The following is a 7,093-nucleotide window of genomic DNA, read 5'->3' as shown; positions in this document are numbered from 1 at the left end:
GGAGCCGGGCTGGAGACCGGCTTAGCCCAGCCAGTGGAGGATGGCCCCGGGCGTGAAGAGCCCCACCACATCCCCCGTTGGCCTTGAGGCCTTCACGCCCTGCTGTTGGTTAGCTGTGGCTGTAGGCTGCCCCTAAAGGGAGGGGCCTGGAACCTTCCTGGTGTTTTCAGGATAAGAAGTCGGCCCCCTGCCAAGGCACTGATAAACATGGCAGGAGGAGGGGGCCCAGAGCTCAGGGTGGGGCGCGGCCTGCACAGAGCCCGGGTGATAGTAAGGAACTCGAGCTGCTGACAGGATCGAGGCCCGCAGCACATGTGCACTGAGGGTGGGGACGAGGTCTGCCTGTGGACCTCAGACCCCAGGTCCATGCGCTGAGGGCCCCACCTCCTGCGGTCCGTGCTCTCCTGCCTGCTCCATGTGCCGCAGTTCCCTGCAAGCACCCCGTGTGCCAACCCTGGCCCTTCCTGGACGCAGAATACGGCTTCACTCCTCTGGGCCTTCGCACACGCTGTTCCCTCTGCCTGGGATCCCCCTTCCCGGCTCAGGTGCCTGGTGATGCCCCACTTACCTTCTCAAATACAGCGCAAGTGGCCCTTCCTAATATTTCTATGTTGTGAGCAAATAAAGCTTCATCCCAGGGTGCCATGGAATTTACTATGCCTGCAGCGTGAGCGGCAAAAGTCCCGGGGATACAGAGCTGGGAGTGTGTGGTGTGCTGGCCGCAGCCCAAGCCTGTCTTAGGCACTTGCCTCAGCATCCCGGTCACCTGCTGTGCCCTTACCATGTAAGGGGCCTCAGCAACCCCCAGGACAGGCTCAGAGAGGCTGGAGAGTGGAGGGAGGCAGAGTGCAGTACCACCGCTGCTCCAGCACGCGTGTACCGGACACGTGATTGAATGGCTGCTCCCAGCAAAGCCAAGAGGGCGAAGATTTGAGAGCACAGGCCTGCGGGTCAGGCCAGGGTCTGCACTGCCCTTGGTGGGGAGCGGAGGGACCAGGACAAGCAGTTCAGAGTCCGGCTGTAGGCGGTGGAGGGAGCAGCCCCGGGTGGGCAGTCCCTCTGCGGGGCAGACTCCCCGGAACCCTGCGTTCTCCTGTTCTTCCCTCCCTCGGGTTCCCACAGCCCAGGGCCAGCCTCTGCCCACCCCTTATCACACTGCATTGCCAATGCGTGTTCATGTTCTGTCTCTCCCACTTCAGAGGCAGGGGCTGGGTGGCACTCAGCCCTTTGTGGAGGGGACTGTCTGCCCAGAAACAATCTGGTTTTTTTTTTTTAATCAAGGAGAGGAGCTGATCAGAACTCCGGGAGCCCTGCTGAGAGCACAGCCAGCCTCCGCTCAGCTCTGCAGGCAGCAGCCAGGGCCCCCAGGCCAGCGCAGGAGCAGCTGCTCAGTTGACCAGGTACCAGCCTTGGCTGGCTGTCTCCCTAAGGAGAGGCAGGCCCAGGACTCTGCAGACAGGACCTAAGAGGTCCCGGTGCTGGGAAGGCGCAGGACAGTTTTCGGGGAAGGCAGGGGCTGGCGTTGAAGAGGTAGAGGTGGGTTTAGAGAGCTGTTCCTGTCATTGCTGCCTGGTGCTCTCCTTCCAGGAGCCCATGGCACCCCTGAGCTCGGGGAGGCAGTGTGTGGTGACCCACCAAAACTGTCTGCACGGGTGTAGGTTAGAAAGGGGAGACAGGCACGAGACCAACAGATGGCGTAGTGGTTACGTCGCTGGACTCCCGCCGAGTTGACTGCAGTTCTAGTCCTGGACCTGGTGGCTTAAAACTCATGCCAGGCGTGTGTGTGTGTGTGTGTGCCCAAGATCCGAGAGGAGAATGAAGAAGGGAAGGGATTGTGGCATGGCCATTCCCCTGGGGGGTGATTTCTTGCTTTCAGTCTCTTTCTGTCTTTCTGGTGAGTGCATGTGCCCTATAGTAAAAATCTCTCTCAAAAAAAAAAAAAAAAAGAAAGAAAGAAAGAAAGAAAGAAAGGAAGGAAGGAAGGAAGGAAGGAAGGAAGAAAAAGAAAGGGGAGGCCGGCAGGTTATGTTTACCATCCTGAGCAGCAAACCTGTGGGGGCCAGGGCTGGGAGGATTACTAGGAATAATATTGTACGATATATTCTATATTACAGCAGCGGACACCTGGAAGGTGCAGGCACCGTGTTAAGTACTCTCCTTCTCAATCCTGTGTAATCCTCCAAAAACCCTTAGAGATCAGACCTCCTGCTGCCTCCTGAAGGAGCCTGGCTCCATGGGGGTGGGTTTTTAAAATGCTGTTCAACAGTGTGTCCTTGGCACCCGGAGGGTACCTGGTGTGGCAAGCACTTGGTAAGTATGTGCTGGTGAGCACACTAGCTCCGTTTAGCAGGAGAGGAGACCAGACCCAGCGCGGTAAGTGACTTGCTCAGTCATGCTGTGCTGGGGAAGCCATCCTGGAACTTTCCACGGTGACCGAGACATCTGTGTGTCTGTGTCATCATTGGCACCTCCCAAGGACTAGTGTGATGACAAACTGAGGCTTCACTTTGTGAAAATCTCAGTGGCAGTGAGACAGCCACCGGTGCCTGGGCCTCCTCTGATAGGGCACAGTTCTAGGCCTGAGGGCCTGCCCTTCCCACAGGCTCGATGTTCACTGATCACTGAGACTTTGGAAATGTAGCCCGGCAGGCGGCGTGGGGCGAGGCATGGCTGGGGCGAGGCGTGGCTGGGGCGCGGCGTGCCTGGGTGCAAGTGACTGCCTTTGGCTTCCCCAGCAGTGAGCACTCTGGGAGGCTGTGGTCCACGCGGCCGGTTTACCTCTGCGAGGTTCGGAGAGGCCGGAAGAGACGTTGCTGGCTCAGCGTTACCCTACCAAGGCTGGGCCCAAGCCAGGTTTGCAACCTTGAAATGCCAAGTTGCTAAACCACTTTGTTTTAACACTTGGCAACAAAGAAAAGAAAGAAACACGGTCTGGTCCAGTGAGCCGTGGAGCAGTCAGGCTGTGGCCATCACGGGGCTGGTCAGGGACCTCTGTGGTGACGCTGCCAGGAGCGGTTCTGACCCGGCACAGCCCAAGCTAAGAGCCAGCTCAGCCTCCTGCCCGACACCTGCTTTCTCTGCCTCCTCCATGCCTCTGTCTAGGGGCAGGTATCTCCTCTCCCTTGAATCAAAACATGATCTTGAAAAAGTGCCTGGGGCCACAGGTGCTGTAGCGATTAAGGCGCTGGATTCCCACGTGGCTGACAGTGGTTTGATTTCCAGACCCAGCAGCTTGGAAATCATTTGGGGTGCATGTGCGTGCATGCCCCAAATCTCGAGAGGAGAATAGAAAAGGGGCTGTGGCATGGCCGTCCCCCTGGGAGTGATTTCCCACTTTCCCTTTTTTGGTTTCTCTCTCCTGCCATCGGGTGTACTCTACGGCAAAAATCTTTTAAAAAAAAGAAAAGAAAAGAAAAGAAAAGAAAGAAAAGAAAGGAAGGAAGGAAGGAAGGAAGGAAGAGTGCCTGAAGCAGAGGAGCACTAGGTATTAAAGATTACCATCTACTTCTGGGACCAGCAGAGGGCGTAGCGGTTACATCGCTGGACTCCCACATAGTCTACCATGATTTGAGTCCCAGACCGGTGGCTTGAAACTCACCCCAGGCATGTGTGCATTCATGCCCAAAATTCCAAGAGAGAATGGAGGAGAAGGGATTGCAGTGTGGCCATCCCCCTGGTAGTGATTTCTAACTTTCTTTTTCTCTGTGTCTCTGGCAAACGCACATGCCCTGTAGCAAAAATCTCTCAAAAAACTAAACAAAACAAAGTCTATTTCCAAATGATTTTTGTAAGTGGAGTCAAAAGCTTAAGCCAAGAACACGTCTCTGATTGGAAGAGCATCTGGCATCGTCGGGAACAGCTAGCATTCATGGAGCTGTGCGCGCTGCTCAAAGTGGTCGTCCCTTCATTAAACTCTTGGGACAGCACCACGAGACAGATGTAAATGCTACTTCGTTTGGAGATGGGGAAGCTGAGGCACAGTAAATTGAGGTAGTGGGGGTCCAGTTCACATAGCAGGGGAGTAGCCAGGGCAGGGTTCACATGTGGACGGAGGGGCACACAATCCTGGGTAGGCCAAGGCCGGGTAGAAAGTGCTGCCAGGGACAGTCTGGGCCCAACTCCAGCCGTGGCTCTTCCCACTTGCTGCTCCAGTTCTGCAGGGCATTTCCTGCGTCTTGTCCTCTGGCCTCCCAGTTAATCGAACTCCTCACAGACACGACCGGGTCAGCCAGACGTGTTTTGACTTAAGACAGCTGGATTGCAGATGGTTGACCACAAGATTTGAGTCCCGGCAGCTTGAAAAACATGCTGGTTGCATTCGTGCGTGTGCCCAAAATCCTGAAAGGAGAGATGGGGGAGAGGGATTACAGCATGACTGTCTCCCACGGGGGTGCACTCTCAACCCTCCCCTTCTTCTCTGTCTCTCTCCAGAGTGCACTTACCCTCTAACAAAATCAGAAAAATAGAAGAGGGGACCAGCAGTTAGCGTAATGGCTATGCCGCTGGACTCCCACGTAGTCGACCGCGGTTCGCATCCCGGACTCGGTGGCTTAAAACTCACGCCGGGCATGTGTGCGTGCGTGCCCAAGATCCCAAGAGGAGAATGGAGAATGGATTGTGGCGTGGCCATACCCCCTGGAGGGTGATTTCTCGCTTTCTGTCTCTCTGTCTCTCTCTGGCTGGCTGGTGAGCGCGCATGCCCTATAGCAAAAACCTCTTGAAAAAAAAGAAAAAAGAAAGAGTATTTAGGAAACCAACCCCAGCTCCTCCTCCCAACCTCCTCTAGGGGGCACCCTAGAGGAAAGAGCTGCAGCTGCAATAGCAGTTATTGTGGGGTTGCCTCTTCCAGGCTGTTCTAGTGGAGGTGGGGAGGCAGCAGCTCCGCGTACCCGCTTCCAAATAGTCTTGAGAGGGAGCCAGAGAGGTCCTCCTTTCCCTGCCTCCCTCAGTAACAACCGCAACCTCCAGGCACCAGGCACGGTCAGAGCCAGCTCGGGCACCCTGCAAGAGAGCCGCTGGCAGCCTTTCTGATGAACTGGGTGGCTGGGGGCTGCACGAGACAGCCTGGCTTCCTCGTCCTGCCATACACAGGCCAGCCCTGTGATGTTGGGCAAGTCATCTAATTGTTCAGAACCTCAGTTTCCTCATCTGTAAAGTGGGACTAACAATAGTATTCACCCATACGGTTAGTATAAGAATTAGGTGGGCTAGTGGAGTGTTTAGCCAGAGGCCTGTGCATCACCCAGGATCACCCGAGGCTGACCTGTCTAGGCCATCCCCTCTGTTTTGCTATTTCCTGTGTCTGGGTGGCGCGTTCTTTACACTGGGCATTTTCCTGTGCCTTTCGTTTTTGAACTAAGTTGTTGAGGATGGAAATAATTGAACCTCGAGTGGGCCTCTTTAGGGATACTGGCAGTTGTTCTAGCAAGGGCTGGCTTCCTGGGTGTGTGCGTGCAGTTATGCACCCCCCCCCCAGCAAGGCCCTGCACTTGGGGTTTAACTCCAGTCTAGATTATTGACATTCTTTTTATTTATTTATTTATTTTTTGTAGAGGGTTTTGCTATATGGCACGTGTGCTTGCCAGAGAGACAGAGACAGAATGCAAGAAATCACGCCCCCCCCCACGGGGGGATGGCCACGCCGGCATAAGTTTAAGCCACCGGGTCCAGGACTCGAACCGTGGTTGACTACATGGGAGTCCAGCGACATAGCCATTATACTAACTGCTGGTCCCAATTGTTGACATTCTTAATCACTTCATCTCTGCATTTGTGTTGTGTAAGTGGCATAGGAGGGAACAATGGGGCGTGTGCTGGAGGGCTTAGACCCAGGTCACTCAGACCCCCCTCACCTCCCTGCCCTTCCCAGGCTCTTGGTTACTCAGCTCCCTTGGCCCTGCCCCAGAGTCACTGTCACTGGTGGGGGCCTGAGCACAGGAGCAGGAAGACCGTTACCCACCAGATCACACACAGGTACCTGTGAGAGGTCTACGTGTATCCCACAGGAGCCCACACCCAACGAGCATGCATGAAACAGCCAATCAAAAGAACCACTGTGGCCAACAGACTGCTTTTTGCACAAGGGGCCCTGCATTTTCACTCTGCACTGGGCCCTGGAAATCAGGTGCCAGCCCTGGTCCCACATGTAAGTGCCAGCTCTGAGAAAGGTCAGCGCTGAGCCGCTGCGGGAAGGCGGGCGCTTCCATTTTCCCTTTTTCTGGCCTACCCTCAGTGTCCGCATCTGGCCCTGTTTGTGCAACTTTGAAAGACATTCTGAACCCTTCCCCAAGAAGGCAGGGGCTAGAAAGACAGGGAGAAACACGCTTTTGTCTGATTTTGTTTTCTAACAGCATGATTGAAGCATCACTCACAACTATCAAAGTCATCCTTCGAAACTATACAGTTCAGTGGGCTACAGTACGCGGAGCCCGGCAGGTACCAGGGCTGGTTCAGAACTATCATCCCCCAAATAAAACGCCACCTCTTAGCCTTCAGCAGCCACCCCAGCTCCCAGCCCTGGTAACCCCTAGTCTTTCTGCCTCCAGCGATGGGCCTGGGCCGAGCACCTCACACCCCTGGAGGAGCCTGTCTGTCTTTCTGGCTTCTTTCACTGAGTGTGCCTTCAAGGTGAGAAGTTCACCACGACAAATACAGAGCTCCCACTGTGTGCCTGCCTTGGGGGAAAAAGGCAACCATAAATCCGGGACGGAGGCTTTCTTGTGGGGAAGAGAGACCTAAGTGGAATGAGTAAATTATTTAATGCTGAACACTGCTAAGAGCGGGAAGAGACCGGAGGAGTGACTTGAGCGGGGCGTCAGCGCAGGCCTCACCACTGGGTGGACGTTCTAGCTCAGATTGAGCGAGGACGCTGCCACCTTGGTGCCCTCTTGCCAGCACCCAGGTCTCAGCACACGAGTCTGTCCCACGAAGGCCGGGGCCTGTCCCGTCCTGGGCAGAATGTGACACCCAGGGTATCACGACGCTGACTGCGGCCTGCCTTTGCTGGGGCACGGGGCCGAACAGGACCTTCCGGGGACCGCGGGGAGAGCAGGCGCCCACCCCGCAGCGCCCGTGCGCGCCCGTGCGCGCCGCC

The 7,093-nt window shown here is 55.7% G+C and overlaps 1 long non-coding RNA gene across 1 annotated transcript; it reads right to left on the bottom strand.

Annotated features, from left to right (window-relative positions):
* Positions 1-3,767: 3,767 nt before the first annotated feature.
* On the bottom strand, positions 3,768-7,025 carry LOC114008550 (uncharacterized). Its single transcript, XR_003550070.1, has 2 exons — positions 6,831-7,025; positions 3,768-4,338 (listed from the first exon to the last, which is right to left on the bottom strand). It is a non-coding gene; the product is annotated as an uncharacterized LOC114008550 (long non-coding RNA).
* Between the last annotated feature and the right edge of the window lie 68 nt (positions 7,026-7,093).

Source organism: Tupaia chinensis, unplaced genomic scaffold (assembly GCF_000334495.1).
Source record: "Tupaia chinensis unplaced genomic scaffold, TupChi_1.0 Scaffold000355_1, whole genome shotgun sequence".
Classification (NCBI taxonomy): domain Eukaryota; kingdom Metazoa; phylum Chordata; class Mammalia; order Scandentia; family Tupaiidae; genus Tupaia; species Tupaia belangeri.
The sequence above is the reverse complement of the archived record's forward strand: the minus strand, read 5'-3'. Positions and strand labels throughout refer to the sequence as shown.